This window comes from Microtus ochrogaster, linkage group LG4, assembly GCF_000317375.1.
Source record: "Microtus ochrogaster isolate Prairie Vole_2 linkage group LG4, MicOch1.0, whole genome shotgun sequence".
NCBI classification, from domain to species: domain Eukaryota; kingdom Metazoa; phylum Chordata; class Mammalia; order Rodentia; family Cricetidae; genus Microtus; species Microtus ochrogaster.
The window spans coordinates 34,509,856-34,518,487 of NC_022030.1; the positions used below are offsets into that span (position 1 = coordinate 34,509,856).

General features: G+C 40.1%; 1 pseudogene; it reads left to right on the plus strand.

The window, feature by feature from the left end:
- Window positions 1–343: 343 nt before the first annotated feature.
- The window catches only part of LOC113457670, a 40,088-nt pseudogene continuing 31,799 nt past the window's right edge, over window positions 344–8,632 (plus strand).

Below are 8,632 nucleotides of genomic sequence, written 5' to 3' on the forward strand. Positions count from 1 at the left end.
CTGTATAGAGTCACCAAACAGGAAGACTCTAAGAGGGCTAATCGTCACAACACCCAAGTGATTCTCCACTCATGGTTGTTGGAGCCATAACTTATTGCTCCTTCTACCAGCCATGAGCCTTCAAAAGTCTCAAAGGTATTATCTTTATCTTTCTGTATAGTTCAAAATCCAAGTCTTTACACAATAAAAAATAGGAACATTCATCTTTATCTAATTCCTACAAAGGTTTAAACATTTTTTATTTTGATTGAGAATTTTGGTTTCATTTCTTAATAATAGCTGAAATTTTACATGGCTGCAAAGATTAATTGCTGAATTATTTAGTTAGTATGAATGACGGGTGATGGATGAAACAGCACGCTCAGGAGTAGAGACGATGTCTCAACAGGTAAAATTGCTTGCTCTAAACCCACCTGAAGACACAGATGCCTGCCTCATGTCAGTAATCTCAGCGCGTCTGCGGTAAGTAGAGAGGTAGAGACTGGAAAAATGACCAGAAGCTCAAGGGCCAGCCAGTCTGGCACATATATTACAGTGGCAAAAAACAAGGGGTGCTTGGCTTCAACAAGCTGGCAGGCCAGATCTGACTGCTGAAAGTTGTTCCCCAGCCCCCACATGTGCACTGTGCATGTGTGCACCCATATTCACACACACCTACACATACAATAGCTAATTTTTAATAGTGTGCTTGTAAGCAGGGATATGAAAGTAGATTTGCACCAGATACCCACATAGCTCTGAGAAGCAGTCACCTGAACATCACTGGACAGAGGAATTTTCCAAAGCCTCCATCTTTAAAGTGTTGTGCAGAGACAGGATTTGAGTTTTATATGTTGCCTGACAAAATATTAAAGATACAACTAAGGTATATGGCTCCAGTTTAATAGCAAAGAATATATATGTACATAGTCTTTACATATAAAATGTATGTTTTTATATATGTATATGCTACATAAATAATATATTCATTCCAATAGTTTGTTCTTAACAAAACATACTGCTGTTTATAATTCAAGTAAACTATTTTGGAACCAATATAAAAAAAAGAAGCAAATTATAATAGAAAACTAACAAAATAAAAATAAAGCCTAAAACACAGATCTGACTCTGAAAAGCCATTGAGGCCTTACCGAAAACATGTAATGGAGCAGATGGCCTTCCAAAGAGAAACGGAGTGTCTTGGCTCTAAAGAGGTAACAATGCTTAGACACTCCTGGGTGAGTGTTTGTCGCTAACTACTCAAACGTCCTTAGGAAAGGATGTAGCTAAAGCAGAGCGAGCAAGCCTAGGTTAGCGTGAACTAACAGGAGAGCCTGAACTGCACTGACAAGATCGCATACCAAGCATACCAAGGAGTTTCACACCAAGCTTAATGTCTTAGAACAAACCGAGAGAGCAGAGATTACATCACCATGTGTCAGCTCATCAGCAGTCACGCTCGGAGTACATGGAAGCAGTTAAAAGAAAAAAGGAATCTCATATTTCGCTGGGTTTTATCCCCCAAACAAATGAGTTGAACACTACTCGCGAAAGTTGCTCACGCAGACAAGTAAATTGGAAAAGACCTTGTCAAACTTTAACCACTGCTCATTAGAATTACTAATGGTGGTGCCCACATTCAATACCACACCTCATAGAATGTGTCCAGGCCTCTCTGTTTAAGAGAAAGAGCAGCCATCAACCACAAAAAAAGCAACGGGCTCATCAAGAGAATGCCGCTCTAAATCTTAACAGAGAAGAATTCAAATGAACACTCGAGTGGAAAATACCACAAGACAGAAGGAGGATTGCCACCTTCAGCAATGCTCATATTTTTTTTTCTTTTTCCCAAAATTAAAGTAAGAAAAGAGAAAGAATGGGGATGGAATAAGAGATTTTAAAAAAGAAAGGAAAAAGTAGCCATGTCTCAGATGCCAGCGAAGATTTTCTTGGAGTTCCTGCAAAATTCCAGGTAATCTCTACTATAGAAAGGAAAAATATGTGTGTGTGCACATGTGTGTAGTGTGTGTGCACATGTGTGTGTGTGTGCGTGCTAAGTTATTCTTTGATGTCAAAGGGTATAATTGTCTTTGTTACACAAGTGTTATGATTTCATGTCACTATTGTTTCCTATAAGTAAAAGAAGATGACAGCATCGTGCTTTCCAGATCACGTGTTAGGCTGCTGTGACTCTTCTTCCTTCCTGACCTTGGGCTTCTCCCTTTATCTGTGTGGAATGAGTCTATCTGATTAGAAAACAATCACTGTGGTGACTGACAAGATACCACACTGCTTGGAGTTCAACATTAGTCTCTAATCAGCCACTGATGCTTTTAATCAAGGTGGGTTATGTACCATTGTCACATTTAACCTAAAAAAGAGGGAAACTGTGTATTCACTATAGGGAAGTAGTAAAAAAAAAAAATTCCTTCCCTGGATACCTTTTTCCAAATACAGCTTGTTCACACAGGGTAATAATTAAGGTCATGACTGAGGTTAAACAAAACATTTAGAAATAATTGCATTATATTTTTCAAAAGGAAACTTTCAGTGATAAAACATGATAGAATTATAAATGGCAACAAATGAAAGAAGTGTTATACCACTTGAATTCAATTACCTTTACTCCTTTTATTATGCGCTGATACCTAGAAATAACTCATCTTCTAATAATAATAGTTTTAATAATTAATTAATGATAATAATTTTTAGTATTATGATATCTAGACTGTACTTGGCTCTTACTAATAAACAGTACAGAGTATTCACTGGACACTGCAATGCTCTATTCTAGCAATCAAAGATCAGATAGCTGCTGTCCCAGGAAATATGAGACACTGAGCTACACTGAAGGTCTGAGAATAGAACAACCAATAGAATAGCAATATGACCAGTGTTTTGATGACTGTCATTGCTCATATATTGTTTTGTGCCTGGTGATATTGCCAGGCAGTATTTCTTAAAGTAATATTAAGGATAAAGAATCCTGAAGGCCAATGTTAAATAACTTCTAATTATTCTCTGTCTTAGGGAGGCAGCTACTTACATTTTCTTCATGCAGTGAAATCTCTTTCAACCAAATTATACTATTGGTTTTTAAAAAGTTGGTTTTAATACTACACTAAGATTGTCAACCAGTTTGGTTTGATGATAGAGGAAAAAATTATATATACCCAAGTATATAAAAATTGGTATTTATGCTGTGGGAACTCCTTCAGCCAATAGCATTTAAGAAACCAGCCCACTTGGTCGTGGTCTCTTATACTATAAATGTAGCTGTAAAGCTTGCTTGCGTGCTCTCTCTTCCAGCTGCTGGATTTGGTTCCTATTCCCCATTCATGCAGAGGACTGTGATCTGTGAGTCTACCCCTAGATAAATAACCCTTTATTATACTCAATTCTGAGCTAGTGTTGGATTACTTTATAGCCTCCATCTTCATATTTAAAATCTCTAAGGTTCATCAGACAGTGAGTAGGACTTACTAAAGAGACTTACAATTACTCAAAGTTCTGAGAAAAATCAGCAGTAAATGTCCATTCATAGAACATCTTTAACACTCCCACCCAAGCTCAAAGAAAATTACAGAAGAAGGGACAGAAGAAAGCATATAAACTAAAGGACTGAACAGGGTGCTATGAAATGCTTTTCTGGGTACGTGACATGGATGTGGCACACTTGAGCTCAGAGCAGTTATGTATATCTACACAAGATCAAAGCAGCTAAAACTTCCTCTAGGGAGGGTGGAAGAGTTCCTGAGGATGCACCCCTTATTGATAAGCTACTGGCTACTCAAGGAAGGAGAGTCATTTTCTTTGAGGGTATGTGCTAGCATGTTCTCGTGCCTAGTGGATGACTCCTCATCCCTGCATGTGTAGGCAGCACTAATTGAGCTGTACATATTTCAAACCCCAAACGATATTGGTGTAGGAGGATCTTCTTTCTATGTGTTGCTTTCATTTGTCAAATAAAGAAACTGCTTAGGCCTTTTGATAGGGCAGCCCTTAGATGGGCATGAGTAGACAGAACAGAATTCTGGGAGGAAGAAGGCAGTGTGGCAGGCGCCATGGCTCTTCTCTCTGAGATGGACGCTGGTTAGACTCATGTCGGTAAGCCACATGGCAATACACATTAATGGAGATGGGTTAAACGAATATGTAAGAATTAGCCATGAAGAGGCTAGATATAATGGGATGGGCAGTATTTAAATGAATACAGTTTCTGTGTAATTATTTCGGGGTTAAGCTAGCCTGTCGCACCTCTTACAACACGACATGACATTAGAGAGAAGATTATTGAGGGAAATCTGGTGGAAGTTGGAAGAGGAAAATACAGATAATATGGGGTAGGCATGATCAAGACACATTTTATATATGTGTGTATGAAATTTACAAGAATAAAATACTTTTTAAAGGCTATCCTAAATGAAAATAAAGTCATCTCCATTGCTACCTGTACCAGATTTGCTTTCTTTTCTTTCCTTTCCTTTTCTTTTGAGATAGGTTCTTGCTATGAAGCTCAAGCTGGAGTAGAACTCATGCTCTTCCTGCCTCCACCTACACAGTACTAGAATTATAAGTGTGCAACACTGTCTTAGTTAGGGTTTCAATTGCTGTGAAGGGACACCATGACCAGGGCAACTCTTAACAAAGGAAAACATTTAATTTGGAGGCTTACCATTTCAGAGGTTTAGTCCATCATTATCAACGTGGGAAGCATGGTGGCATGCAGGCAGACATGGTGCCAGAAAGGGAGCTGAGAGCTCTGCATCTTGCAAACAACAGGAAGTGAACTAGGACACTATGCATGGCTTGAGCATATATCAGTCCTCAAAGCTCACCCCCACAGTGACACACTTCCTCAAATGGGGCCATGCCTATTGAAACAAAGCCACACCTCCTAATAAGGCCACTCCTAACGAGCTTTTGGGGGCAATTACATTCAAACTACCACAATCACCACACTGGTCACATATCTTAATAATTATAGGTTGATGTAAACCTAAGACTTACTAGGTTTACTAGGTTAAACTACTAGTCCCCAACACACTCACAAAATAAATGGTGGTAAGGTCTAATTGCTGAAGACAACACCTACACAGCTCATGGAAATAGAGTTGTAGAGGTGGTACCTACTTCACATACATTGAGAGCCTTCACCCATACTGATGAGTGTTCATGGTACTGGGAGACACTCCACACACCACCAGAGTAAGGCAAACACCAACCCAGCTACAAACTTGCAATCTACAATGGTGCAAAAGTGACACAAACGTGTGGGAGTAACCAACCACTCTCTGACTGGAATTAAGGCCCACTCCGTGAGAAGGAAACCATGGCCAACACTGATCAAGTGGCCAAGAACCTGAGACTAGAGAGGCCAGGGACCTAGAGTAAAACCAAGTACTTCTGAAAGAAATGTAATCAAATGACCTCTAATGACATTCTGCTGTACCACTATAAGTCAGAGCCTTGCTCAGCCATCATCAGAAGTTCCCTCCTCAGCAAATGGGAACAAACACAGAGACCCACAACTGGACAGTAAGAGAACACTCAGCCCTAAACAGAATGTCTCTATCAAATCCCTCCTCTCAGGGCTCAGAGAACCCTGTGAAGGAGAAGGTGGAAAGACTATAAAATCAAGTGGGGATGAAGGACACCAAGGAATCAAGGACTTCTAGACACAACAGGAATGACACACATTTGAACTCACAGAGACTGTGGAAGCATGCACAGGGCCTACACAGGTCTAAGCAAGATTGGGTCCTGGCACGGAGAGGGGATGTAGACACAAGCCCCCATCCTTAGCCCAGAAGCTATCTCCAATGGATAACATTTGCAAAGGAAACGTTAGTTTTCTCCAACCAAGTCTCACTGGGTATACAAACCACACTTTAAAGCAGGCCCCATGCCCAGCAGTAGATGGCCAACACAAATGAACTCAGTGGTATTTTTGGAGGAGTTTCGTGCCACAATGCTTTCTTGGGATTTTTTTCTTACAGATCTTTTGCTTATATATTACGTTTTCCTATTTTTCCTTTATGGAATTTCTCTCTCTCTCTCTCTCTCTCTCTCTCTCTCTCTCTCTCTCTCTCTCTCTCTGTGTGTGTGTGTGTGTGTGTGTGTGTGTGTGTGTACACCTGTATATGTTTCTTGGTCTTTTTCTTTGGCTCTTTTTAAAAATCTGTTTGTTTAGTCCTATTCTGGTTGGTTTATTTTTATTTCATTTTATTTTATTTTTTAGATGTCTGTCTGTATTCTAATGAGAGAGAGAAAGAAAGAATGTGGATTTGGGTGGGCAAGAACTGGGGAGGATCTGGGAGGAGTTGGGAGAAGAAAAACCATTATCAGAATATATTGTAGAAAAAAATCTATTTTCAATTTTTTTTATTGAAAAAAAGGAAAAAAAAGTTTCCACCTCCTCCCAGCCTCCCATTTCCCTCCCCCTCCTCCCACCCTTCTCCCCCTCCCTCCATTCCTTTCCCCCTCCCTCTCCATTCCAAAGAGCAGTCAGGGTTCCCTGCCCTGTGGAAAGTCTATTTTCAATTTTTAAAACCAAATAGGTAATTTGTATCCCCTCTCCAGGTAGAACAATGGAAACTTCAATCTTGGAGCATGTGGGATATCTGACAGCTTATAGCTTTTTGGTATCTGGAGACAATCTGTCAACAGAAGCTGCTTCCTGTCATTAAAAAAAAGTTATGTAGGATTTTATTTAAGGTGCACACCTAAAGACAATGAGAAAGGATATAGCAGACAAAGAACTGAAGAGAAATTTGGAAGCTAAAAAGCAGAAATATATGGGGAAATTGTCCACTCATAGCAAAACTTTCCAAACTATAGTCTAGCCAAACGATGCCACACTCTAACTGCAATAAAATAGATAAAACAGACTTCAGTCACTCACAATATGTATGTAAAATTCTAATGATTGATCGGAGAGCTAAGAGTATTCATAATCTATTCCTACTGGTACCGAGCTTGTAAAAAGGGAGAAAGTAAGGCATGTTCTTAAAGAGGCATTGAAAAGTAACTAAAACACAAAAAGAATGTGATTAACACTGACACTGGAAGAATAGTTGTCCTTAAAAGAAAAGTATGAAATTATAAAGGGATGTATGTACTATATATTGACAAGAATGCTGGTTAGACTCCTGTCACTTTAGAATTATTTATTATATTACATTGTATACTTTATGTTCCTTTCCATTCTGTGGTCTGAATCATTATTTAAAGGCTAAAAGCAAAGGCGACAGACAGGTGGTGATGAATGCAGCCAGCCGAAGCCAGCTGAAAGCCTGCTGACTGAGACGCTCAGAGAGGATGGGGGCTGAAATGCCAGGCTAGCTTTAGAAATGCTCCTGACTCGGATATTGAACATATCTGCTACTTCTGGAAATAAGAGTGAGGGTGAAATTAAAAAATCATTAGGTAACCATCCGTAGAAGAAATAGCAAGACCCTAAACATTACATCCACCGCAGAAGTCTCATGACTTCCCTGCCTGGCCTCTCAGGGGATCAAAGGCTGAATAAACACGCTCTGGCCCAGAGGGCAGAGGACACTAATGAAGAGGAGTGTGTGCCAGCAGCAAGGGCGCTAACTGAAGGGAAATCTACTGATCAGTCCTCTGCCCCCACTTGACTCCTACATCAGCTTCCCACACAAACAGGAGGTTTGGGGGTTCTTTTGGGAAATTAATAGGATGAGAGAAAATACTGAGCCATGGAGTCAGGGTCCTCAACAAAACAGCAGCTTCCTATCAAACACCCTAGACAAGCTCTACTTTAACTTCTAATCAGCATTATAGGCACTGATACTTAGGAATTACTAAAGATCTTTAGAGATTTCAGAAAAATCCCTTCTGAGACAGAAAATATTAGTACCAAACACACACAAGTGCACATACATGCATGCACACCACAGGTGTGTACACACACATGCATGTGCATATGCATATCATATACACACAAATGTACACACATGCACATACATATCATACACACATGCATGTATGCACACGTATGTGCACATACATAATATGCACATGTTCACACAAATGCTCACACTCATACACACACATGCACATAAATGCAGACATATGTGCACACACAAATGCACACACATGCATGCACACACATACACATAAATGCAGACATATGTGCACACACAAATGCACACACATACATGCACACCAAACACACACACATCTGCACACATACATCATAAACACATTCACAATTCTCAGAGGGCATGATGGTTATCAATTTGATTCCATCTGAAATCAAGTAAAAAACATACTTTTCCAAGGGTCTGTGGAGAAATATTCTGGAAGGATAAACTGAGGAGGTGAGGCCTTTCTGCAAAGTGGTATCCCTTAGCAGTGACAGAGATGAGCAGATCTAAGAGGAAGACAGCGGTGCTTTGGCTACAGGAAGTGTCTTCTCTGTTGTTACCACGACTTCCGTCTTCTACTGACGTTGGAGCCCAACTTTTTCAACCTTCCAGTGACAATGAAAGACCAGTATTGCTCCAGGAGTCCTCCAGGCCTTTCAGAACCAGGCTGAGAAGGCGGATGCATTCAGCCTCCTGAAGTGAGGACTGATTTCTCAGCCTTGCCAGAAAGTACAGACACCCATTGTTGAACTACCCAGCAT